General features: G+C 46.1%; 1 pseudogene; it reads right to left on the bottom strand.

The window, feature by feature from the left end:
* Positions 1–731: 731 nt before the first annotated feature.
* LOC121845879 overlaps positions 732–26,292 on the bottom strand; it is an 83,504-nt pseudogene continuing 57,943 nt past the window's right edge.

Here is a 26,292-nt window from a genome sequence, read left to right as displayed (position 1 = left end):
CTGTCCCAGATACAGGCTCTCTCTCTATATATATAGATATAGTCCATCAGTCCTCCTCCTCTCTCTAGAGATATAGACCATCAGTCCTCCTTCTCCTCCTCTCTCTCTACAGATATAGTCCATCAGTCCTCCTCCTCTCTCTAGAGATATAGTTCATCAGTCCTCCTTCTCCTCCTCTCTCTCTCTACAGATATAGTCCATCAGTGCTCCTTCTCCTCCCCTCTCTCTCTCTAGAGATATAGTCCATCAGTCCTCCTTCTCCTCCTCTCTCTCTCTAGAGATATAGTCCATCAGTCCTCCTTCTCCTCCTCCATCTTTAGAGATATAGTCCATCAGTGCTCCTTCTCCTCCTCTCTTTGTATAGAGATAAAGTCCATCAGTCCACCTTCTCCTCCTCTCTCTCTCTAGAGATAAAGTCCATCAGTCCTCCTTCTCCTGCTCTCTCTAGAGATAAAGTCCATCAGTCCACCTTCTCCTCCTCTCTCTCTCTAGAGATATAGTCCATCAGTCCTCCTTCTCCTCCTCCATCTTTAGAGATATAGTCCATCAGTCCTCCTTCTCCTCTCTCTCTCTAGAGATATAGTCCATCAGTGCTCCTTCTCCTCCTCTCTTTGTATAGAGATATAGTCCATCAGTCCTCCTTCTCCTCCTTTCTCTCTAGAGATAAAGTCCATCAGTCCTCCTTCTCCTGCTCTCTCTAGAGTTAAAGTCCATCAGTCCACCTTCTCCTCCTCTCTCTCTCTAGAGATATAGTCCATCAGTGCTCCTTCTCCTCCTCTCTCTCTCTCTAGAGATATAGTCCATCAGTCCTCCTTCTCCTGCTCTCTCTAGAGATAAAGTCCATCAGTCCTCCTTCTCATCCTCTCTCTCTATAGATAGAGTCCATCAGTCCTCCTTCTCCTCCTCCTCTCCTCTTCTTCCCCCTCTTCCTCTCAAGATATAGTCGTCAGTCTCTCACCCACTCCCCTCCCACTCCTCCTCCTCCTCTTCCTCCTCCTCCTCCTCCTCTCTTGTATGGAGATATAGTCCGTCAGTCTCTCTCCTTTCCCTCCTCCCCTCCTCTCCTCCTCTATCCTTCGCTCTGTATAACATGAAACAGGGTCACGTTATAGATGACCTGATGTCCATTGTTCCATGTGTAGAGGGCCCTCTCTCTGGGGTTGTAGTCCATCATGGAGATGTGAGAGTACTGGTTGTGGAAGGGGATGTCTGTGTACTCATAGCTGGAGGAGTTGGTGTGATAAGCAAAGTGGACCTTAGCTCCGGCCAGATGGGAGTTGGTGACGTACAGGGTACCACAGATCATGAAGGTCTCCCTGCACTGCGTTTAGGAAACCCTGTGTCCCAACTCTGGAGAATGTCGAGAGAACGAGGATCCAACCGACTGACCTGGAGAGAGGGAGGGAGGGAGGGAGGGAACAACAGGGTGAGGGAGGGAGGGATGGAGGGGGTGAGGGGGTGAGGGAGGGAGGGAGGGAACAACAGGGTGAGGGAGGGAGGGAGGGAGGGATGGAGGGGGTGAGGGGGTGAGGGAGGGAGGGAGGGAGGGATGGAGGGAGGGAACAACAGGGTGAGGGAGGGAGGGAGGGAGGGATGGAGGGAGGGAGGGAACAACAGGGTGAGGGAGGGAGGGAGGGAGGGATGGAGGGGGTGAGGGGGTGAGGGAGGGAGGGAGGGAGGGATGGAGGAGGGAACAACAGGGTGAGGGAGGGAGGGAGGGAGGGAGGGATGGAGGGAGGGAGGGAACAACAGGGTGAGGGAGGGAGGGAGGGATGGAGGGAGGGAGGGAGGGGGTGAGGGGGTGAGGGAGGGAGGGAGGGGGTGAGGGGTGAGGGAGGGAGGGAGGGATGGAGGGAGGGAGGGAGGGAGGGGGTGAGGGAGGGAGGGATGGAGGGAGGGGGAGGGGTGATGGGGGTTGAGAGGAAGGGAGGGAGGGAACGAGTGGGTGAGGGAGGGAGGGAACGAGGGGGTGAGGGGAGGGAGGGATGGAGGGAGGGGGAGGGGGTGATGGGGGAGAGAGGAAGGGAGGGAGGGAACGAGGGGTGAGGGAGGGAGGGAGGGAACGAGTGGGTGAGGGAGGGAGGGAGGGAACGAGGGGGTGAGGGAGGGAGGGAACGAGGGGGTGAGGGAGGGAGGGCGATAAAGGAGAGAGATGTGACCTTCGACACACACACATCCTCCCTACCAGTATTTTAGAAATGTAGACTACCTACCAGTATGATAGAGGTGTAGACAACCTACCAGTATGTTAGAGGTGTAGACTACTACCAGTAGAGGTATAGACTACCTACCAGTATGTTAGAGATGTAGACTACCTACCAGGATGTTAGAGATGTAGACTAGCTACCAGTATGTTAGAGGTGTAGACTACTACCAGTAGAGGTGTAGACTACCTACCAGTATGTTAGAGGTGTAGACTACCTACCAGTATGTTAGAGATGTAGACTACCTACCAGTATGTTAGAGGTGTAGACTACCTACCAGTATGTTAGAGGTGTAGACTACCTACGAGTATGTTAGAGATGTAGACTACCTACCAGTATGTTAGAGGTGTAGACTACCTACCAGTATGTTAGAGGTGTAGACTACCTACCAGTATGTTAGAGGTGTAGACTACCTACCAGTATGATAGAGGTGAAAACTACCTACCAGTATGTTAGAGATGTAGACTACCTACCAGTATGTTAGAGGTGTAGACTACCTACCAGTATGTTAGAGGTGTAGACTACCTACCAGTATGTTAGAGGTGTAGACTACCTACCAGTATGATAGAGATGTAGACTACCTACCAGTATGTTAGAGATGTAGACTACCTACCAGTATGTTAGAGGTGTAGACTACCTACCAGTATGTTAGAGGTGTAGACTACCTACCAGTATGATAGAGATGTAGACTACCTACCAGTATGATAGAGATGTAGACTACCTACCAGTATGATAGAGGTGTAGACTACCTACCAGTATGTTAGAGGTGTAGACTACCTACCAGTATGATAGAGATGTAGACTACCTGCCAGTATGTTAGAGGTGTAGACTACCTACCAGTATGTTAGAGGTGTAGACCTACCTACCAGTATGTTAGAGGTGTAGACTACCTACCAGTATGTTAGAGGTGTAGACTACCTACCAGTATGATAGAGATGTAGACGACCTACCAGTAGAGGTGTAGACTACCTACCAGTATGTTAGAGGTGTAGACTACCTACCAGTATGATAGAGGTGTAGACTACCTACCAATATGTTAGAGATGAGGTGTAGACTACCTACCAGTATGTTAGAGATGTAGACTACTACCAGTAGAGGTATAGACTACCTACCAGTATGTTAAAGATGTAGACTACCTACCAGTATGTTAGAGATGTAGACTAGCTACCAGTATGTTAGAGGTGTAGACTACTACCAGTAGAGGTGTAGACTACCTACCAGTATGTTAGAGGTGTAGACTACCTACCAGTATGTTAGAGATGTAGACTACCTACCAGTATGTTAGAGGTGTAGACTACCTACCAGTATGTTAGATGTGTAGACTACCTACCAGTATGTTAGAGGTGTAGACTACCTACCAGTATGATAGAGATGTAGACTACCTAATAGTATGTTAGAGATGTAGACTACCTACCAGTATGTTCGAGGTGTAGACTACCTACCAGTATGTTAGAGGTGTAGACTACCTACCAGTATGATAGAGATGTAGACTACCTACCAGTATGATAGAGATGTAGACTACCTGCCAGTATGTTAGAGGTGTAGACTACCTACCAGTATGTTAGAGGTGTAGACTACCTACCAGTATGTTAGAGGTGTAGACTACCTACCAGTATGTGAGAGATGTAGACTACCTATCAGTATGTTAGAGGTGTAGACTACCTACCAGTATGTTAGAGATGTAGACTACCTACCAGTATGATAGAGGTGTAGACTACCTATCAGTATGTTAGAGATGTAGACTACCTACCAGTATGATAGAGGTGTAGACTACCTATCAGTATGTTAGAGGTGTAGACTACCTACCAGTATGTTAGAGGTGTAGACTACCTACCAGTATGTTAGAGGTGTAGACTACCTATCAGTATGTTAGAGGTGTAGACTACCTATCAGTATGTTAGAGATGTAGACTACCTACCAGTATGATAGAGATGTAGACTACCTACCAGTATGATAGAGGTGTAGACTACCTACCAGTATGTTCCCAGCGTTAGGTATGGAGGTGTAGACTACCTACCAGTATGTTAGAGGTGTAGACTACCTACCAGTATGATAGAGATTTAGACTACCTACCAGTATGATAGAGGTGTAGACTACCTACCAGTATGTTAGAGATGTAGACTACCTACCAGTATGTTAGAGGTGTAGACTACCTACCAGTATGATAGAGATGTAGACGACCTACCAGTAGAGGTGTAGACTACCTACCAGCATGTTAGAGGTGTAGACTACCTACCAGTATGATAGAGTTGTAGACTACCTACCAATATGTTAGAGATGAGTTGTAGACTACCTACCAGTATGTTAGAGATGTAGACTACTACCAGTAGAGGTATAGACTACCTACCAGTATGTTAGAGATGTAGACTACCTACCAGTATGTTAGAGATGTAGACTAGCTACCAGTATGTTAGAGGTGTAGACTACTACCAGTAGAGGTGTAGACTACCTACCAGTATGTTAGAGGTGTAGACTACCTACCAGTATGTTAGAGATGTAGACTACCTACCAGTATGTTAGAGGTGTAGACTACCTACCAGTATGTTAGAGGTGTAGACTACCTACCAGTATGTTAGAGGTGTAGACTACCTACCAGTATGATAGAGATGTAGACTACCTACCAGTATGTTAGAGATGAGTTGTAGACTACCTACCAGTATGTTAGAGATGTAGACTACCTACCAGTATGTTAGAGGTGTAGACTACCTACCAGTATGTTAGAGGTGTAGACTACCTACCAGTATGTTAGAGGTGTAGACTACCTACCAGTATGATAGAGATGTAGACTACCTACCAGTATGTTAGAGGTGTAGACTACCTACCAGTATGATAGAGATGTAGACTACCTACCAGTATGATAGAGGTGTAGACTACCTACCAGTATGTTAGAGATGTAGACTACCTACCAGTATGTTAGAGGTGTAGACTACCTACCAGTATGATAGAGATGTAGACGACCTACCAGTAGAGGTGTAGACTACCTACCAGCATGTTAGAGGTGTAGACTACCTACCAGTATGATAGAGTTGTAGACTACCTACCAATATGTTAGAGATGAGTGTAGACTACCTACCAGTATGTTAGAGATGTAGACTACTACCAGTAGAGGTGTAGACTACCTACCAGTATGTTAGAGATGTAGACTACCTACCAGTATGTTAGAGATGTAGACTAGCTACCAGTATGTTAGAGGTGTAGACTACTACCAGTAGAGGTGTAGACTACCTACCAGTATGTTAGAGGTGTAGACTACCTACCAGTATGTTAGAGATGTAGACTACCTACCAGTATGTTAGAGGTGTAGACTACCTACCAGTATGTTAGAGGTGTAGACTACCTACCAGTATGTTAGAGGTGTAGACTACCTACCAGTATGATAGAGATGTAGACTACCTACCAGTATGTTAGAGATGAGTTGTAGACTACCTACCAGTATTTTAGAGATGTAGACTACTACCAGTAGAGGTATAGACTACCAGTATGTTAGAGATGTAGACTACCTACCAGTATGTTAGAGATGTAGACTACCTACCAGTATGTTAGAGGTGTAGACTACTACCAGTAGAGGTGTAGACTACCTACCAGTATGTTAGAGGTGTAGACTACCTACCAGTATGTTAGAGGTGTAGACTACCTACCAGTATGTTAGAGGTGTAGACTACCTACCAGTATGTTAGAGATGTAGACTACCTACCAGTATGATAGAGGTATAGACTACCTACCAGTATGTTAGAGATGTAGACTACCTACCAGTATGTTAGAGATGTAGACTAGCTACCAGTATGTTAGAGGTGTAGACTACTACCAGTAGAGGTGTAGACTACCTACCAGTATGTTAGAGGTGTAGACTACCTACCAGTATGTTAGAGATGTAGACTACCTACCAGTATGTTAGAGGTGTAGACTACCTACCAGTATGTTAGAGGTGTAGACTACCTACCAGTATGTTAGAGGTGTAGACTACCTACCAGTATGATAGAGATGTAGACTACCTACCAGTATGTTAGAGATGAGTTGTAGACTACCTACCAGTATGTTAGAGATGTAGACTACCTACCAGTATGTTAGAGGTGTAGACTACCTACCAGTATGTTAGAGGTGTAGACTACCTACCAGTATGTTAGAGGTGTAGACTACCTACCAGTATGATAGAGATGTAGACTACCTACCAGTATGTTAGAGGTGTAGACTACCTACCAGTATGATAGAGATGTAGACTACCTACCAGTATGATAGAGGTGTAGACTACCTACCAGTATGTTAGAGATGTAGACTACCTACCAGTATGTTAGAGGTGTAGACTACCTACCAGTATGATAGAGATGTAGACGACCTACCAGTAGAGGTGTAGACTACCTACCAGCATGTTAGAGGTGTAGACTACCTACCAGTATGATAGAGTTGTAGACTACCTACCAATATGTTAGAGATGAGTGTAGACTACCTACCAGTATGTTAGAGATGTAGACTACTACCAGTAGAGGTATAGACTACCTACCAGTATGTTAGAGATGTAGACTACCTACCAGTATGTTAGAGATGTAGACTAGCTACCAGTATGTTAGAGGTGTAGACTACTACCAGTAGAGGTGTAGACTACCTACCAGTATGTTAGAGGTGTAGACTACCCTACCAGTATGTTAGAGATGTAGACTACCTACCAGTATGTTAGAGGTGTAGACTACCTACCAGTATGTTAGAGGTGTAGACTACCTACCAGTATGTTAGAGGTGTAGACTACCTACCAGTATGATAGAGATGTAGACTACCTACCAGTATGTTAGAGATGAGTGTAGACTACCTACCAGTATGTTAGAGATGTAGACTACTACCAGTAGAGGTATAGACTACCTACCAGTATGTTAGAGATGTAGACTACCTACCAGTATGTTAGAGATGTAGACTACCTACCAGTATGTTAGAGGTAGAGATGTAGACTACCTACCAGTATGTTAGGTGTAGACTACCTACCAGTATGTTAGAGGTGTAGACTACCTACCAGTATGTTAGAGGTGTAGACTACCTACCAGTATGTTGAGGTGTGTAGACTACCTACCAGTATGTTAGAGATGTAGACTACCTACCAGTATGTTAGAGATGTAGACTACCTACCAGTATGTTAGAGATGTATGATTAGAGAGTGTAGACTACCAGTACCAGTATGTTAGAGATGTAGACTACCTACCAGTATGTTAGAGATGTAGATGTTAGAGACTGAGTATGTTAGAGGTGTAGACTACCTACCAGTATGTTAGAGATGTAGACTACCTACCAGTATGTTAGAGGTGTAGACTACCTACCAGTATGTTAGAGAGATGTAGACTACCTACCAGTATGTTAGAGATGTAGACTACCTACCAGTATGTTAGAGGTGTAGACTACCTACCAGTATGTTAGAGGTGTAGACTACCTACCAGTATGTTAGAGATGTAGACTACCTACCAGTATGTTAGAGATGTAGACTACCTACCAGTATGTTAGAGGTGTAGACTACCTACCAGTATGTTAGAGGAGGTGTAGACTACCTACCAGTATGATAGAGATGTAGACTACCTACCAGTATGTAGACTACCTACCAGTATGTTAGAGATGAGTTGTAGACTACCTACCAGTATGTTAGAGATGTAGACTACCTACCAGTATGTTAGAGGTGTAGACTACCTACCAGTATGTTAGAGGTGTAGACTACCTACCAGTATGTTAGAGGTGTAGACTACCTACCAGTATGATAGAGATGTAGACTACCTACCAGTATGTTAGAGGTGTAGACTACCTACCAGTATGATAGAGATGTAGACTACCTACCAGTATGATAGAGGTGTAGACTACTACCAGTAGAGGTGTAGACTACCTACCAGTATGTTAGAGGTGTAGACTACCTACCAGTATGTCAGAGATGTAGACTACCTACCAGTATGTTAGAGGTGTAGACTACCTACCAGTATGTTAGAGGTGTAGACTACCTACCAGTATGATAGAGTTGTAGACTACCTACCAATATGTTAGAGATGAGTTGTAGACTACCTACCAGTATGTTAGAGATGTAGACTACTACCAGTAGAGGTATAGACTACCTACCAGTATGTTAGAGATGTAGACTACCTACCAGTATGTTAGAGATGTAGACTAGCTACCAGTATGTTAGAGGTGTAGACTACTACCAGTAGAGGTGTAGACTACCTACCAGTATGTTAGAGGTGTAGACTACCTACCAGTATGTTAGAGATGTAGACTACCTACCAGTATGTTAGAGGTGTAGACTACCTACCAGTATGTTAGAGGTGTAGACTACCTACCAGTATGTTAGAGGTTTAGACTACCTACCAGTATGATAGAGATGTAGACTACCTACCAGTATGTTAGAGATGAGTTGTAGACTACCTACCAGTATGTTAGAGATGTAGACTACTACCAGTAGAGGTATAGACTACCTACCAGTATGTTAGAGATGTAGACTACCTACCAGTATGTTAGAGATGTAGACTAGCTACCAGTATGTTAGAGGTGTAGACTACTACCAGTAGAGGTGTAGACTACCTACCAGTATGTTAGAGGTGTAGACTACCTACCAGTATGTTAGAGATGTAGACTACCTACCAGTATGTTAGAGGTGTAGACTACCTACCAGTATGTTAGAGGTGTAGACTACCTACCAGTATGTTAGAGGTGTAGACTACCTACCAGTATGATAGAGATGTAGACTACCTACCAGTATGTTAGAGATGTAGACTACCTACCAGTATGTTAGAGGTGTAGACTACCTACCAGTATGTTAGAGGTGTAGACTACCTACCAGTATGATAGAGATGTAGACTACCTACCAGTATGATAGAGATGTAGACTACCTGCCAGTATGTTAGAGATGTAGACTCCCTACCAGTATGTTAGAGGTGTAGACTACCTACCAGTATGTTAGAGGTGTAGACTACCTACCAGTATGATAGAGATGTAGACGACCTACCAGTAGAGGTGTAGACTACCTACCAGTATGTTAGAGGTGTAGACTACCTACCAGTATGATAGAGGTGGAGACTACCTACCAATATGTTAGAGATTTGGTGTAGACTACCTACCAGTATGTTAGAGATGTAGACTACCTACCAGTATGTTAGAGATGTAGACTACCTACCAGTATGTTAGAGGTGTAGACTACCTACCAGTATGTTAGAGGTGTAGACTACCTACCAGTATGTTAGAGGTGTAGACTACCTACCAGTATGATAGAGATGTAGACTACCTACCAGTATGTTAGAGATGTAGACTACCTACCAGTATGTTAGAGGTGTAGACTACCTACCAGTATGATAGAGGTGTAGACTACCTACCAGTATGTTAGAGGTGTAGACTACCTACCAGTATGATAGAGATGTAGACTACCTACCAGTATGATAGAGGTGTAGACTACCTACCAGTATGATAGAGATGTAGACTACCTACCAGTATGATAGAGGTGTAGACTACCTACCAGTATGTTAGAGATGTAGACTACCTACCAGTATGATAGAGGTGTAGACTACCTACCAGTATGTTAGAGTTGTAGACTACCTACCAGTATGTTAGAGGTGTAGACTACCTACCAGTATGATAGAGGTGTAGACGACCTACCAGTAGAGGTGTAGACTACCTACCAGTATGTTAGAGGTGTAGACTACCTACCAGTATGATAGAGATGTAGACTACCTACCAGTATGATAGAGATGTAGACTACCTACCAGTATGTTAGAGATGTAGACTACCTACCAGTATGTTAGAGATGTAGACTACCTACCAGTATGTTAGAGGTGTAGACTACCTACCAGTATGTTAGAGGTGTAGACTACCTACCAGTATGTTAGAGGTGTAGACTACCTACCAGTATGATAGAGATGTAGACTACCTACCAGTATGTTAGAGATGTAGACTACCTACCAGTATGTTAGAGGTGTAGACTACCTACCAGTATGTTAGAGGTGTAGACTACCTACCAGTATGATAGAGATGTAGACTACCTACCAGTATGATAGAGATTAGACTACCTACCAGTATGATAGAGGTGTAGACTACCTACCAGTATGTTAGAGATGTAGACTACCTACCAGTATGATAGTTAGACTACCTACCAGTATGTTAGAGGTGTAGACTACCTACCAGTATGATAGAGGTGTAGACTACTACCAGTAGAGGTGTAGACTACCTACCAGTATGATAGAGGTGTAGACTACTACCAGTAGAGATGTAGACTACCTACCAGTATGTTAGAGATGTAGACTACCTACCAGTATGTTAGAGGTGTAGACTACCTACCAGTATGATAGAGGTGTAGACTACCTACCAGTATGTTAGAGATGTAGACTACCTACCAGTTTGTTAGAGATGTAGACTACCTACCAGTATGTTAGAGGTGTAGACTACCTACCAGTATGTTAGAGATGTAGACTACCTACCAGTATGTTAGAGGTGTAGACTACCTACCAGTATGTTAGAGGTGTAGACTACCTACCAGTATAATAGAGATGTAGACAACCTACCAGTAGAGGTGTAGACTACCTACCAGTATGTTAGAGGTGTAGACTACCTACCAGTATGATAGAGGTGTAGACTACCTACCAATATGTTAGAGATGATGTGTAGACTACCTACCAGTATGTTAGAGATGTAGACCACCTACCAGTATGTTAGAGATGTAGACTACCTACCAGTATGTTAGAGGTGTAGACTACCTACCAGTATGTTAGAGGTGTAGACTACCTACCAGTATGTTAGAGGTGTAGACTACCTACCAGTATGATAGAGATGTAGACTACCTACCAGTATGATAGAGATGTAGACTACCTACCAGTATGTTAGAGGTGTAGACTACCTACCAGTATGTTAGAGGTGTAGACTACCTACCAGTATGTTAGAGGTGTAGACTACCTACCAGTATGTTAGAGGTGTAGACTACCTACCAGTATGATAGAGATGTAGACTACCTACCAGTATGATAGAGATGTAGACTACCTACCAGTATGATAGAGGTGTAGACTACCTACCAGTATGTTAGAGATGTAGACTACTACAAGTAGAGGTGTAGACTACCTACCAGTATGTTAGAGGTGTAGACTACCTACCAGTATGTTCCCAGCGTTAGGTATGGAGGTGTAGACTGCCCAGAAGCCGGTCTCATCAGCCATCAGGTCTATGTCAGAAGACCCCCCAGCTGTAGGGGAAGGTGTTGTTGTAACCTGCTCCACTCAGACTCCTCTGGAGCACCACGTTACGGGATCGGAAGTGGTACTGCACCTACAGGGGGTCAGAGAGAGACAGGGGTCAGAGAGAGGACAGGGGGTCAGAGAGAGGACAGGGAGTCAGAGCGAGGACAGGGGTCAGAGAGAGGACAGGGGTCAGAGAGAGGACAGGGGGTCAGAGAGAGGACAGGGGTCAGAGAGAGGACAGGGGGTCAGAGAGGACAGGGGGTCAGAGACAGGGGTCAGAGAGAGGGGTCAGGGGGTCAGAGTCAGAGAGAGGACAGGGGGTCAGAGCGAGGACAGGGGGTCAGAGAGAGGACAGGACAGAGAGAGGTCAGAGAGAGGACAGGGGGTCAGAGAGAGGACAGGGGTCAGAGAGAGGACAGGGGGTCAGAGAGAGGACAGGGGGTCAGAGAGAGGACAGGGAGTCAGAGAGGACAGGGGTCAGAGAGAGGACAGGGGGTCAGAGAGAGGGACAGGGGGTCAGAGGAGGAGAGGGGGGGTCAGAGAGAGGACAGGGGTCAGAGATAGGACAGGGGGTCAGAGAGAGGACAGGGGGTCAGAGAGAGACAGGGGGTCAGAGAGAGGACAGGGGGTCAGAGAGAGAGGACAGGGGGTCAGAGAGAGGACAGGGGGTCAGAGAGAGGATGGGGGCAGAGCGAGAGAGGAAGGGGTCAGAGAGAGGACAGGGGGACAGAGAGAGATGACAGGGGGTCAGAGAGAGGACAGGGGGTCAGAGAGAGGACAGGGGGAGCGAGACAGGGGGGGGTCAGAGAGAGGACAGGGGAGAGGACAGGGGTCAGAGAGAGAGGACAGGGGGTCAGAGAGAGGAGGGGTCAGAGAGGACAGGGGGTCAGAGAGAGGACAGGGGGACAGAGAGAGGACAGGGGGTCAGAGAGAGGACAGGAGAGGACAGGGGGTCAGAGAGAGGACAGGGGGACAGAGAGAGAGGACAGGGGGTCAGAGAGAGGACAGGGGGTCAGAGAGAGGACAGGGGGACAGAGAGAGGGGACATGGGGGGGGTCAGTCAGAGAGAGAGAGGGGTCAGTGGAGAGAGAGAGGACAGGGGAGAGAGGACAGGGGGTCAGAGAGAGGACAGGGGGTCAGAGAGAGGACAGGGGGTCAGAGAGAGAGACAGAGAGAGGACAGGGGGTCAGAGAGAGGACAGGGGTCAGAGAGAGGACAGGGGTCAGAGAGAGGACAGGGGGTCAGAGAGAGAGGACAGGGGGAGAGGAGAAGGGGTCAGAGGAGGACAGGGGTCATAGAGAGGACAGGGGGTCAGAGAGGGACAGGGGGACAGAGAGAGGACAGGGGGTCAGAGAGAGGACAGGGGGGTCAGAGAGAGGACAGGGGGTCAGAGAGAGGACAGGAGGTCAGAGAGAGGACAGGGGGTCAGAGAGAGAGGATGGGGGCAGAGAGAGGAGAAGGGGTCAGTGAGAGGACAGGGGTCATAGAGAGGACAGGGGGTCAGAGAGAGGACAGGGGGACAGAGAGGGACAGGGGGTCAGAGAGAGGACAGGGGTCAGAGGGGACAGGGAGTCAGAGAGGACAGGGGGTCAGAGAGAGGACAGGGGGTCAGAGAGAGGACAGGGGGTCTCAGAGAGAGGACAGGGGGTCAGAGAGGGGATGGGGGGAGAGAGGAGAAGGGGTCAGTGAGGGACAGGGGTCAGAGAGGACAGGGGGTCAGAGAGAGGACAGGGGGACAGAGAGAGGACAGGGGGTCAGAGAGAGGACAGGGGGTCAGAGAGAGGACAGGGGGACAGAGAGAGGACAGGGCTCAGAGCGTGGACATGGGGCCAGAGGGAGGACAGGGGGTCAGAGAGAGGACAGGGGTCGAGAGAGAGGACAGGGGGTCAGAGAGAGGACAGGGGGTCAGAAAGAGGACAGGGGGACAGAGAGAGAGGACATGGAGACAGAGAGAGGACAGGAGGACAGAGAGAGGGGACATGGAGACAGAGAGAGGACAGGGGCAAGGAGAGAGGACATGGAGTCAGAGAGAGAGGACAGTGGGACAGAGAGAGGACATGGAGTCAGAGAGAGAGGACAGTGGGACAGAGAGAGGACAGGGGGTCAGAGAGAGGACAGGGGGTCAGAGAGAGGAGAGGGGGACAGAGAGAAGACATGGGGTCAGAGAGAGAACAGGGAGTCAGAGAGAGGACAGTGGGACAGAGAGAGGACAGGGGGACAGAGAGTGAGGACAAGAGGACAGAGAGAGGGGAGAGGGGGACTCAGAGAGAGGGGAGCCAGGGGGACTCAGAGAGAGGGGAAACAGGAAGACACAGAGGGGATACCGGGAGACACAGAGAGAGGGGAGGCAGGGGGACACAGAGAGAGGGGAGGCAGGGGGACACAGAGAGAGGGGAGGCAGGGGGACACAGAGAGAGGGAGGCAGGGGACACAGAGAGAGGGGAGGCAGGGGGACACAGAGAGAGGGGAGGCAGGGGGACACAGAGAGAGGGAGGCAGGGGACACAGAGAGGGGAGGCAGGGGACACAGAGAGAGGGAGGCAGAGAGGGGGAGGCAGGGGACACAGAGAGAGGGGAGGCAGGGGGACACAGAGAGAGGGAGGCAGGGGACACAGAGAGGGGAGGCAGGGGGACACAGAGAGAGGGGAGGCAGGGGGACACACAGAGAGAGGGGAGGCAGGGGGACACAGAGAGAGGGGGGGACACAGAGAGAGACAGGGGGACACAGAGAGAGGGGAGGCAGGGGACACAGAGAGAAGGGGACACAGGAGAGGGGAGGCAGGGGACACAGAGAGAGTGGAGGCAGGGGGACACAGAGAGAGGGAGGCAGGGGGACACAGAGAGGGGGGAGGCAAGGGGACACAGAGAGAAACAGGGAGACACAGAGAGAGGGGGACAGGGGGACACAGAGAGGGGGAGGCAGGGGGACACAGGGAGAGGGAAGACAGGGGACACAGAGAGGGGGAAACAGGGAAACCGTGGGACACAGAGAGATTGGAAACAAGGACCACAGAAAGAGGGGAAACAGGGGGACACAGAGAGGGGGAAACAGGGAAACCGGGGGACACAGAGAGGGGGAAACAGGGAAACCGGGGACACAGAGAGAGTGGGAGGAGACATTTGGACACAGAGAGAGGGAGGCAGGGGGACACAGAGAGAAGGGAGGCAGGGGACACTGAGAGATTGGAAACAAGGACCACAGAAAGAGGGGAAACAGGGGGACACAGAGAGATTGGAAACAAGGACCACAGAGAGAGGGGGAACAAGGACCACAGAGGCAGGGGAAACAGGGCGACATACGCACTGACCCCTGTTCTGTGTCCCTGTCTCCCCTGTCTCCTCGACTCCTGTCACCCCTCTCTCTCTGTCCCCCTGTCCTACACCTAACGCCGGTCTGTGTGTGTGTGTGTGTGTGTGTGTGTGTGTGTGTGTGTGTGTGTGTGTGTGTGTGTGTGTGTGTGTGTGTGTGTGTGTGTGTGTGTGTGTGTGTGTGTGTGTGTAACATACCAGTATGTTGCTCTGGTGTTTGTTGTAGTACAGTGATCCGTTGTAGACAACATGACCTGTCCCGGCCCAGGGGTGAGGTAAGAGGTGCTGAACAAAATTCTGTCCTCTAGTGAAGTCTCCCATGGTCCTGTACTCTAATACACGCCTCCCCTTATAGTAACCATCCATAGACCACACCTAGAGAGAGAGAAAGAAAGAGGGAGAGGAGAGATAGAGGACAGAGAGACAGAGAGAAAAGACAGAGGAGAGACTAGAGCGAGAGAGACAGAGAGAGAGAGAGAGAGAGAGAGAGAATTAAGTTCTGTCTTCAAATTAAGTCCCATATGGTTCAGTACTCAAACACACTTGTAGTACCTTTCCATACAGAGAGAGAGAGAGAGAGAGAGAGAGAGAGAGAGAGAGAGAGGACAGCAGCACAATTAGACCCAACCAAATCATGAGAAAACAAAAGATAATTACTTGACACATTGGAAAGAATTAACAAAAAACAGAGCAAACTAGAATGCTATTTGGCCCTAAACAGAGAGTACACAGCGGCAGAATACCTGACCACTGTGACTGACCCAAAATTAAGGAAAGCTTTGACTATGTACAGACTCAGCGAGCATAGCCTTGCTATTGAGAAAGGCCACCGTAGGCAGACCTGGCTCTCAAGAGAAGACAGGCTATGTGCTCACTGCCCACAAAATGAGGTGGAAACTGAGCTGCACTTCCTAACCTCCTGCCCAATGTATGACCATATTAGAGAGACATATTTCCCTCAGATTACACAGACCCACAAAGATTTCGAAAACAAATCCAATTTTGATAAACTCCCATATCTACTGGGTGAAATTCCACAGTGTGCCATCAAAGCAGCAAGATTTGTGACCTGTTGCCACGAGAAAAGGGCAACCAGTGAAGAACACGCACCATTGTAAATACAACCCATATCAATGCTTATTTATTTTATCTTGTGTCCTTTACCATTTGTACATTGTTAAAACACTGTATATATATATATATATATATATATATATATATATATATATATATATATAATATGACATTTGTAATGTCTTTATTGTTTTGAAACTTCTGTATGTGTGATGTCTACTGTTAATTTTTTATTGTTTATTTCACTTTATATATTATCTACCTCACTTGCTTTGGCAATGTTAACATATGTTTCCCATGCCAATAAAGCCCTTGAATTGAATTGAATTGAGAGGGAAAGGGAGAGGGAGAGAGAGAGGGAAAGGGAGAGGGAGAGAGAGAAGGAAAGGGAGAGGGAGAGAGGAGAGGGAGAGGGAGAGAGGGACAACCTACCAGTTTGTTAGTGGTGTAGACTACCTACAAGTATGTTAGAGATGTAGACTACCTACCAGTATATTAGAGGTGTAGACTACCTACCAGTATGTTAGAGGTGTAGACTACCTACCAGTATGTTAGAGGTGTAGACTACCTACCAGTATGTTAGAGGTGTAGACTACCTACCAGTATGTTAGAGGTGTAGACTACCTACCAGTATGTTAGAGGTGTAGACTACCTACCAGTATGTTAGAGGTGTAGACTACCTACCAGTTTGTTAGTGGTGTAGACTACCTACAAGTATGTTAGAGATGTAGACTACCTACCAGTATGTTAGAGGTGTAGACTACCTACCAGTATGTTAGAGGTGTAGACTACCTACCAGTATGTTAGAGGTGTAGACTACCTACCAGTATGTTAGAGGTGTAGACTACCTACCAGTATGTTAGAGGTGTAGACTACCTACCAGTATGTTAGAGGTGTAGACTACCTACCAGTATGTTAGTGGTGTAGACTACCTACAGTATGTTAGAGATGTAGACTACCTACCAGTATGTTAGAGGTGTAGACTACCTACCAGTATGTTAGAGGTGTAGACTACCTACCAGTATGTTAGAGGTGTAGACTACCTACCAGTATGTTAGAGGTGTAGACTACCTACCAGTATGTTAGAGGTGTAGACTACCTACCAGTATGTTAGAGGTGTAGACTACCTACCAGTAGAGGTGTAGACTACCTACCAGTATGTTAGAGGTGTAGACTACCTACCAGTATGTTAGAGGTGTAGACTACCTACCAGTATGTTAGAGATGTAGACTACCTACCAGTATGTTAGAGGTGTAGACTACCTACCAGTATGTTAGAGGTGTAGACTACCTACCAGTATGTTAGAGGTGTAGACTACCTACCAGTATATTAGCATTAGGTATAGACGTATACTACCTACCAGTATGTTAGAGATGTAGACTACCTACCAGTAGAGGTGTAGACTACCTACCAGTATGTTAGAGGTGTAGACTACCTACCAGTATGTTAGAGTATGTGTAGACTACCTACCAGTATGTTAGAGGTGTAGACTACCTACCAGTAGAGGTGTAGACTACCTACCAGTATGATAGAGGTGTAGACTACTACCAGTAGAGGTGTAGACTACCTACCAGTATGTTAGAGGTGTAGACTACCTACCAGTATGTTAGAGGTGTAGACTACCTACCAGTATGTTAGAGATGTAGACTACCTACCAGTATGATAGAGGTGTAGACTACCTACCAGTATGTTAGAGATGTAGACTACCTACCAGTTTGTTAGAGATGTAGACTACCTACCAGTATGTTAGAGGTGTAGACTACCTACCAGTATGTTAGAGATGTAGACTACCTACCAGTATGTTAGAGGTGTAGACTACCTACCAGTATGTTAGAGGTGTAGACTACCTACCAGTATGTTAGAGGTATAGACTACCAACCAGTATGTTAGAGGTGTAGACTACCTACCAGTATGTTAGAGGTGTAGACTACCTACCAGTATGTTAGAGGTTATAGACTACCTACCAGTATATTCCCAGCGTTAGGTATAGACGTGTATACTACCTACCAGATGTTAGAGATGTAGACTACCTACCAGTAGAGGGTAGACTACCTACCAGTATGTTAGAGGTGTAGACTACCTACCAGTATGTTAGAGGTGTAGACTACCTACCAGTATGTTAGATATGTAGACTACCTAACAGTATGTTAGAGGTGTAGACTACCTACCAGTAGAGATGTGTAGACTACCTACCAGTATGTTAGAGGTGTAGACTACCTACCAGTATGTTAGAGGTGTAGACTACCTACCAGTATGTTAGAGGTGTAGACTACCTACCAGTATGTTAGAGGTGTAGACTACCTACCAGTAGAGGTGTAGACTACCTACCAGTATGTTAGAGGTGTAGACTACCTACCAGTATGTTAGAGGTGTAGACTACCTACCAGTTTGTTAGTGGTGTAGACTACCTACAAGTATGTTAGAGATGTAGACTACCTACCAGTATATTAGAGGTGTAGACTACCTACCAGTATGTTAGAGGTGTAGACTACCTACCAGTATGTTAGAGGTGTAGACTACCTACCAGTATATTCCCAGCGTTAGGTATAGACGTGTATAGTACCTACCAGTATGTTAGAGATGTAGACTACCTACCAGTAGAGGTGTAGACTATCTACCAGTATGTTAGAGGTGTAGACTACCTACCAGTATGTTAGAGGTGTAGACTACCTACCAGTATGTTAGATATGTAGACTACCTAACAGTATGTTAGAGGTGTAGACTACCTACCAGTAGAGGTGTAGACTACCTACCAGTATGTTAGAGGTGTAGACTACCTACCAGTATGTTAGAGGTGTAGACTACCTACCAGTATGATAGAGGTGTAGACTACTACCAGTATGTTAGAGGTGTAGACTACCTACCAGTATATTCCCAGCATTAGGTATAGACGTGTAGACTACCTACCAGTATGTTAGAGATGTAGACTACCTACCAGTATGTTAGAGATGTAGACTACCTACCAGTATGTTAGAGATGTAGACTACCTACCAGTATGTTAGAGGTGTAGACTACCTACCAGTATGTTAGAGGTGTAGACTATCTACCAGTATGTTAGAGGTGTAGACTACCTACCAGTATGTTAGAGATGTAGACTACTACCAGTATATTAGAGACGTAGACTTCATACCAGTATGTTAGAGGTGTAGACTACCTACCAGTATGTTAGAGGTGTAGACTACCTACCAGTATGTTAGATATGTAGACTACCTAACAGTATGTTAGAGGTGTAGACTACCTACCAGTATGTTAGAGGTGTAGACTACCTACCAGTATGTTAGAGATGTAGACTACCTACCAGTTTGTTAGAGATGTAGACTACCTACCAGTATGTTAGAGATGTAGACTACTACAAGTAGAGGTGTAGACTACCTACCAATATGTTAGAGATGTAGACTACTACCAGTAGATGTGGAGACTATATGGAAGTAGACTACTACCACTAGATGTGTAGACTACCAACCAGTATGTTAGAGGTGTAGACTGGGGACCAGTATGTTAGAGGTGTAGACTACCTACCAGTATGTTAGAGAAGTAGACTACTACCACTAGATGTGTAGACTACCTACCAGTATGTTAGAGGTATAGACTACCAACCAGTATGTTAGAGGTGTAGACTACCTACCAGTATGTTAGAGGTGTAGACTACCTACCAGTATGTTAGAGATGTAGACTACTACCAGTATGTTAGAGATGGAGGACAGGGTTAGGGAGACATCATGGGTGAGGGTTAATTAGATAAAAAGAGATGTGGAGGGTATATGAAGACAGATGTGGAGGGTATATGAAGACAGATGTCGAGGGTATATGGGGCGAGATGTGGAGGTTATATGGGGAGAGATGTGGGGGTATATGAAGACAGATGTGGAGGGTATATGGGGAGAGATATGGAGGGTATATGGGGAGAGATGTGGAGGGTATATGGGAAGATATGTGGAGGGTATATGGGGAGGGGGACAGTACGAAGAGATGTGGAGGGTATATGGGGAGAGATGTGGGGGGATGGGGAGGGGGGCAGTAAGAAGAGATGTGGAGGGTATATGTGGGAGAGATGTGGGGGTATATGGGGAGAGATGTGGAGGGTACATGGGGAGAGATGTGGGGGTATATGGGGAGAGATGTGGAGGTAATATTGAGAGGGATGTGGAGGGTATATGGGGAGAGATGTGGGGGGTATATGGGGAGAGATGTGGAGGGTATATGGGGAGGGATGTGGGGGGTATATGAGGAGAGATTTGGAGGGTATATGGGGAGAGATGTGGGGGTATATGGGGAGAGATGTGGAGGTATATGGGAGGATGTGGGGGTATATGGGGAGAGATGTGGAGGGCATATGGGGGAGGGGGACAGTAAGAAGATATGTGGAGGGTATATGGGGAGAGATGTGGAGGGTATATGGGGAGAGATGTGGAGGGTATATGGGGAGAGATGTGGAGGGTATATGGGGAGAGATGTGGAGGGTATATGGGGAGGGGGACAGTAAGAAGATATGTGGAGGGTATATGGGGAGGGGGACAGGAATAAGAGATGTGGAGGGTATATGGGGAGAGATGTGGAGGGTATATGGGGAGAGATGTGGAGGGTATAGGGGGAGAGATGTGGGGGTATATGGGGAGAGATGTGGAGGGTATATGGGGAAGAGATGTGGAGGGCATATGGGGGAGGGGGACAGTAAAAGATATGTGGAGGGTATATGGGGAGAGATGGGGGTAGTAAGGAGAGATGTGGAGGGTATATGGGGAGAGGGACAGACGAAGAGATGTGGAGGGTATATGGGGAGAGATGTGGGGGGTATATGGGGAGAGATGTGGAGGGTATATGGGGAGGGATGTGGAGGGTATATGGGGAGAGGTACAGTAGAAGAGATGGGGAGGGTATATGGGGAGAGATGTGGAGGGTATATGGGGAGAGATGTGGAGGGTATATGGGAAGAGATGTGGAGGGTATATGGGGAGAGATGTGGAGGGTATATGGGGAGAGATGTGGAGGGTATTTGGGGAGAGATGTGGAGGGTATATGGGGGAGAGATGTGGGGGTATATGGGGAGAGATTTGGAGGGTATATGGGGAGAGATGTGGAGGGTATATGGGGAGAGATGTGGAGGGTATATGGGGAGAGATGGGGGGTAAATGGGGAGAGATGTGGAGGGTATATGGGGAGAGATAAGAAGAGATGTGGGGGTATATGGGGGAGATGGGAGATATGGGGAGAGATGTGGAGGGTATATGGGGAGGGGAGATGCAGAGGGAATGAGATGTGGAGGGTATATGGGGAGAGATGTGGAGGGTATATGGGGAGAGATGTGGAGGGTATATGGGGAGGGGGAGTAAGAAGAGATGTGGAGGGTATATGGGGAGGGATGTGGAGGGTATATGGGGAGGGATGTGGAGGGTATATGGGGAGAGATGTGGGGGGTATATGGGGAGAGATGTGGAGGGTATATGGGGAGAGATGTGGGAGGGTATATGGGAAGAGATGGGGAGGGTATATGGGGAGAGATGTGGAGGGTATATGGGAGAGATGTGGGGGTATATGGGGAGAGATGTGGAGGGTATATGGGGAAGAGATGTGGAGGGTATATGGGGAGAGATGTGGAGGGTATATGGGGAGAGATGTGGAGGGTATATGGGGAGAGATGGGGAGGGTATATGGGAAGAGATGGGGAGGGTATATGGGGAGAGATGTGGAGGCTATATGGGGAGAGATGTGGGGGTATATGGGGAGAGATGTGGAGGGTATATGGGGAGAGATGTGGAGGGTATATGGGGACAGATGGGGAGGGTATATGGGGAGAGATGGGGAGGGTATATGGGGAGAGATGGGGAGGGTATATGGGGAGAGATGTGGAGGGTATATGGGGAGAGATGTGGAGGGTATATGGGGAGAGATGTGGGGGTATATGGGGAGAGATGTGGAGGGTATATGGGGAGAGATGTGGAGGGTATATGGGGAGAGATGGGGAGGGTATATGGGGAGAGATGTGGAGGGTATATGGGGAGAGATGTGGGGGTATATGGGGAGGGGGGGTGGTTGGAAAAAGGAGTAGAGAGGAAATGGAAGGAGAAACCAAGAGAGGAATCCACAGCCAGAAAGACAGAGAGAGAAGAGGAAACCAGAAGAACAGTATGTAGGAGCAGAAGAACAAGGAAAAGAGACGTGAATGAGGTTTAATTACCTAAAGTTAAAACAAGGAGACAAAGAGGAAAGGAGTGTTAGAAGAGAGGGAACGAGAGGAGGGAACGAGAGAGAGAGAGAGAGAGAGAGAGAGAGAGAGAGATGAGGAGTTAGAAGGAGGAAGTAGAAGAAGGAGCTGAGAGAGGGATGAGAAGAGAGAAGCGTTGAGAAGAGAGGGATGAGAAGAGAGGGATGAGAAGAGATAAGGATGAGAAGATAGAGGGAGGAGAAGAGAGGGATGAGAAGAGAGGGATGAGGAGAGAGAAGGATGAGAAGAGAGAGGGATGAGAAGAGAGGGATGAGAAGAGAGGGATGAGGAGAGAGAAGGATGAGAAGAGAGAGGCATGAGAAGAGAGGGATGAGGAGAGAGAAGGATGAGAAGAGAGAGGGATGAGAAGAGAGGGGATGAGAGAGAGGGATGAGAAGAGAGGGATGAGTTTCACGGTGTGTTTGGAGAAGGATAGCCGACTGTGAGCCCAGCAAACCGGGAACATTCCCAGAACATGATCTAAGATTCCCCACTAGGTTCTAGATAGGGTGTTATCTAAGGATTATAACATCACGAAAACATTCAAATAATGTTTTGATATCAACATTAAAAAAATGATGTATTCACTAAAATGTTGTGCACGACATCTGTAAAAACCACCACAGAACATTCCTCAAACGTTCTCATTAGGTTTCCAGGTAATGTAATAACACAATGTACCAGTAATGTTTTCACTGAAAACCAAAATTGGTTCTGTGCAAGTTCTCGGAACATTCGTTAGGTTGCAGCAAAAGTTCACATAACACAAAAACTACGACCTTCTTCTCCCTGTGGGCATTCTCTCCCTGTCCCTCTCCGTCTCTCCTCTGTCTCTCTCTTTTATCTCCTCCCTCGCTCAACCTTTCATCCCCTCCCTCGCTCAACCTTTCATCCCCTCCCTCGCTCTCCTTTCCAGCCATACCTCGCTCTCCTTTCATCTCCTCCCTCGATCTCCTTTTACCCCTCCCTCGCGCTCCTTTTACCCCTCACTCGCTCTCCTTTCATCTCCTCCCTCGATCTCCTTTTACCCCTCACTCGCGCTCCTTTTACCCCTCACTTGCTCTCCTTTCCTGCCCTTCCTCGCTCTCCTTTTATCCCATCCCTCACTCTCCTTTCATGCCATCCCTCACTCAGTCTCTTCCTCCTTGCCTATCTTCTTTATGATCTCTCTCACACTCTGCACATCCCCTGTCCTCTCCTCCCGGTCCTCTCCTCCACTGTCCTCTCCTCCCCTGTCCTCTCCTCCCTGTTCTCTCCTCCCCTGTCCTCTCCTCCCCCTGTTCTCTCCTCCCCTGTCCTCTCCTCCCCTGTCCTCTCCTCCCCTGGTCTCTCCTCCCCTGGTCTCTCCTCCCCTGTTCTCTCCTCCCCTGTCCTCTCCTCCCCTGTCCTCTCCTCCCCTGTTCTCTCCTCCCCTGTTCTCTCCTCCCCTGGTCTCTCCTCCCCTGGTCTCTCCTCCCCTGGTCTCTCCTCCCCTGTTCTCTCCTCCCCTCTTTCCCTGTTGAGGTGTGTGTAATTGATATATCCTGAGTGGGTTTACGTGTAAGGACTACGTGTTTCATAATGCATCATTAATCAATAGCAGGAAGGCCTCACAGTCCCAATTACCTACTGAAACACACACACAGGCTGAAGACAAACTCACGAATGCCAAGCCGGGGTGCTGCAATGTGACTGTCGTCATGGAGACCGAGGGGAAATGACAGTGACATGGAGGTGTGTGTGTGTGTTGTTTAGTCAGGGATTCATGCTGAGACATCTTTCCCAGATGAGCCCTGCATTACCACATCACTAAACCACAGATACACTATACATATCTATAAACACATCACTACACTATACATATCTATAAACACATCACTACACTATACATATCTATAAACACACTACACTATACATATCTATAAACACACTACACTATACATATCTATAAACACACTACACAATACATATCTATAAACACACATCACATAACTAAACCACAGATACACTATACATATCTATAAACACATCACTACACTATACATATCTATAAACACACTACACTATACATATCTATAAACACATCACTACACTATACATATCTATAAACACATCACTACACTATACATATCTATAAACACATCACTACACTATACATATCTATAAACACATCACTACACTATACATATCTATAAACACATCACTACACTATACATATCTATAAACACATCACTACACTATACATATCTATAAACACATCACTACACTATACATATCTATAAACACATCACTACACTATACATATCTATAAACACACTACACTATACATATCTATAAACACATTTATACACTATACATATCTATAAACACATCACTACACTATACATATCTATAAACACATCACTACACTATACATATCTATAAACACACTACACTATACATATCTATAAACACACTACACTATACATATCTATAAACACACTACACTGTACATATCTATAAACACATCACTACACTATACATATCTATAAACACACTACACTATACATATCTATAAACAGACTACACTATACATATCTATAAACACATCACTACACTATACATATCTATAAACACATCACTACACTATACATATCTATAAACACACTACACTATACATATCTATAAACAGACTACACTATACATATCTATAAACACATCACTACACTATACATATCTATAAACACACTCACTACACTATACATATCTATAAACACATCACTACACTATACATATCTATAAACACATCACTACACTATACATATCTATAAACACACTACACTATACATATCTATAAACACATCACTACACTATATATATCTATAAACACATCACTACACTATACATATCTATAAACACATAATAATCTATATATCTATAAGCACATTAATTACAAAACACCCAATCATGTAAAACCACACATTGTTCAGTATAAGGCCCTGTAACATCCCACTGATGCCCAATCATGTAAAACCACACATTGTTCAGTATAAGGCCCTGTAGCATCCCACTGATGCCCAATCATGTAAAACCACACATTGTTCAGTATAAGGCCCTTTAACATCCCACTGATGCCCAATCATGTAAAACCACACATTGTTCAGTATAAGGCCCTGTAACATCCCACTGATGCCCAATCATGTAAAACCACACATTGTTCAGTATAAGGCTATAAACATCCCACTGATACCCAATCATAAAACCACACATTGTTCAGTATAAGGCTATAACATCCCACTGATGCCCAATCATGTAAAACCACACATTGTTCATATAAGGCCCTATAACATCCCACTGATGCCCTAGAGCAGGTGTTCCAGGTGTTCCAGGTGTTACAGGTGTTATCTATAAACACAAATAAACATGGGAACTACATTGATTTGGGGTTCACTTATATTGGGATAGTGCCTTTCCTCAGCCACAGTTTATATATGTACAAAATAACTATCTCACCACTCAATGAAACATTACACTCATTACACTATACATTTAGAAACAAAACATGTCAATTTGAAAAATAAGTCACAGGTGTTTTTTGATAGAATTAAGACGACTTTTGACTAGTAAGACATGTATAAAAACAACACAGCTCCTGGTATATGTCTATAAACACAATTAAGGAAGACATATCTATAAAGACATCCTCTTCGGCAAACCACTGGAAACTAGGACAACAGGAGAGGATATTTTTAAGTTCACAGAGCTTTGTGACATCAAATGGGCTTATTTGATGGTAACATGTGTTGGTATCTGTACTGATGGCGAAAAAGCCAAAACAGGGAGACATGGTGGATAAACACGTGCAACAGTATACATATCTATGCCACTTCACTACACTGCAGCATCCACCGAGAGGCTCTTGCTGCCAAAGGAATGCCTGACCGCTTGAAAGACGTTTTGGACACTACAGTGAAAATGGTTAACTTTGTTAAAACAAGGCCCCTGAATTCTATAAACGTATTTTCAACACTATGCAATCTATAAACACAGCGACCATGTAATGCTTTTTAAACATACAGAAGTGTGCTGGTCTATCGACAAAGTATTGACACGTTTTTTTATCTAAAATTACTACAGCTTGAAGTTTTATTTACTGACCATCATTTTCACTTGTCTGACCGCTTGTTTGATGAGGGGTTTCTCACACACTGGCCTATCTGGGGATTTTTTTGCCTAATGATCTGAATCTAGGATTACAGGGACTCTCCACTATACACAGTTGATGAAGGAAGTTTACATACACTTAGGTTGAACTTGTTTTTCAACCACTCCACACATTTCTTGTTAATTAACAAACTATAGTTTTGGCAAGT

Source organism: Oncorhynchus tshawytscha, unplaced genomic scaffold, assembly GCF_018296145.1.
Source record: "Oncorhynchus tshawytscha isolate Ot180627B unplaced genomic scaffold, Otsh_v2.0 Un_contig_2678_pilon_pilon, whole genome shotgun sequence".
Taxonomy (NCBI): Eukaryota; Metazoa; Chordata; class Actinopteri; order Salmoniformes; family Salmonidae; genus Oncorhynchus; species Oncorhynchus tshawytscha.
The sequence above is the reverse complement of the archived record's forward strand: the minus strand, read 5'-3'. Positions and strand labels throughout refer to the sequence as shown.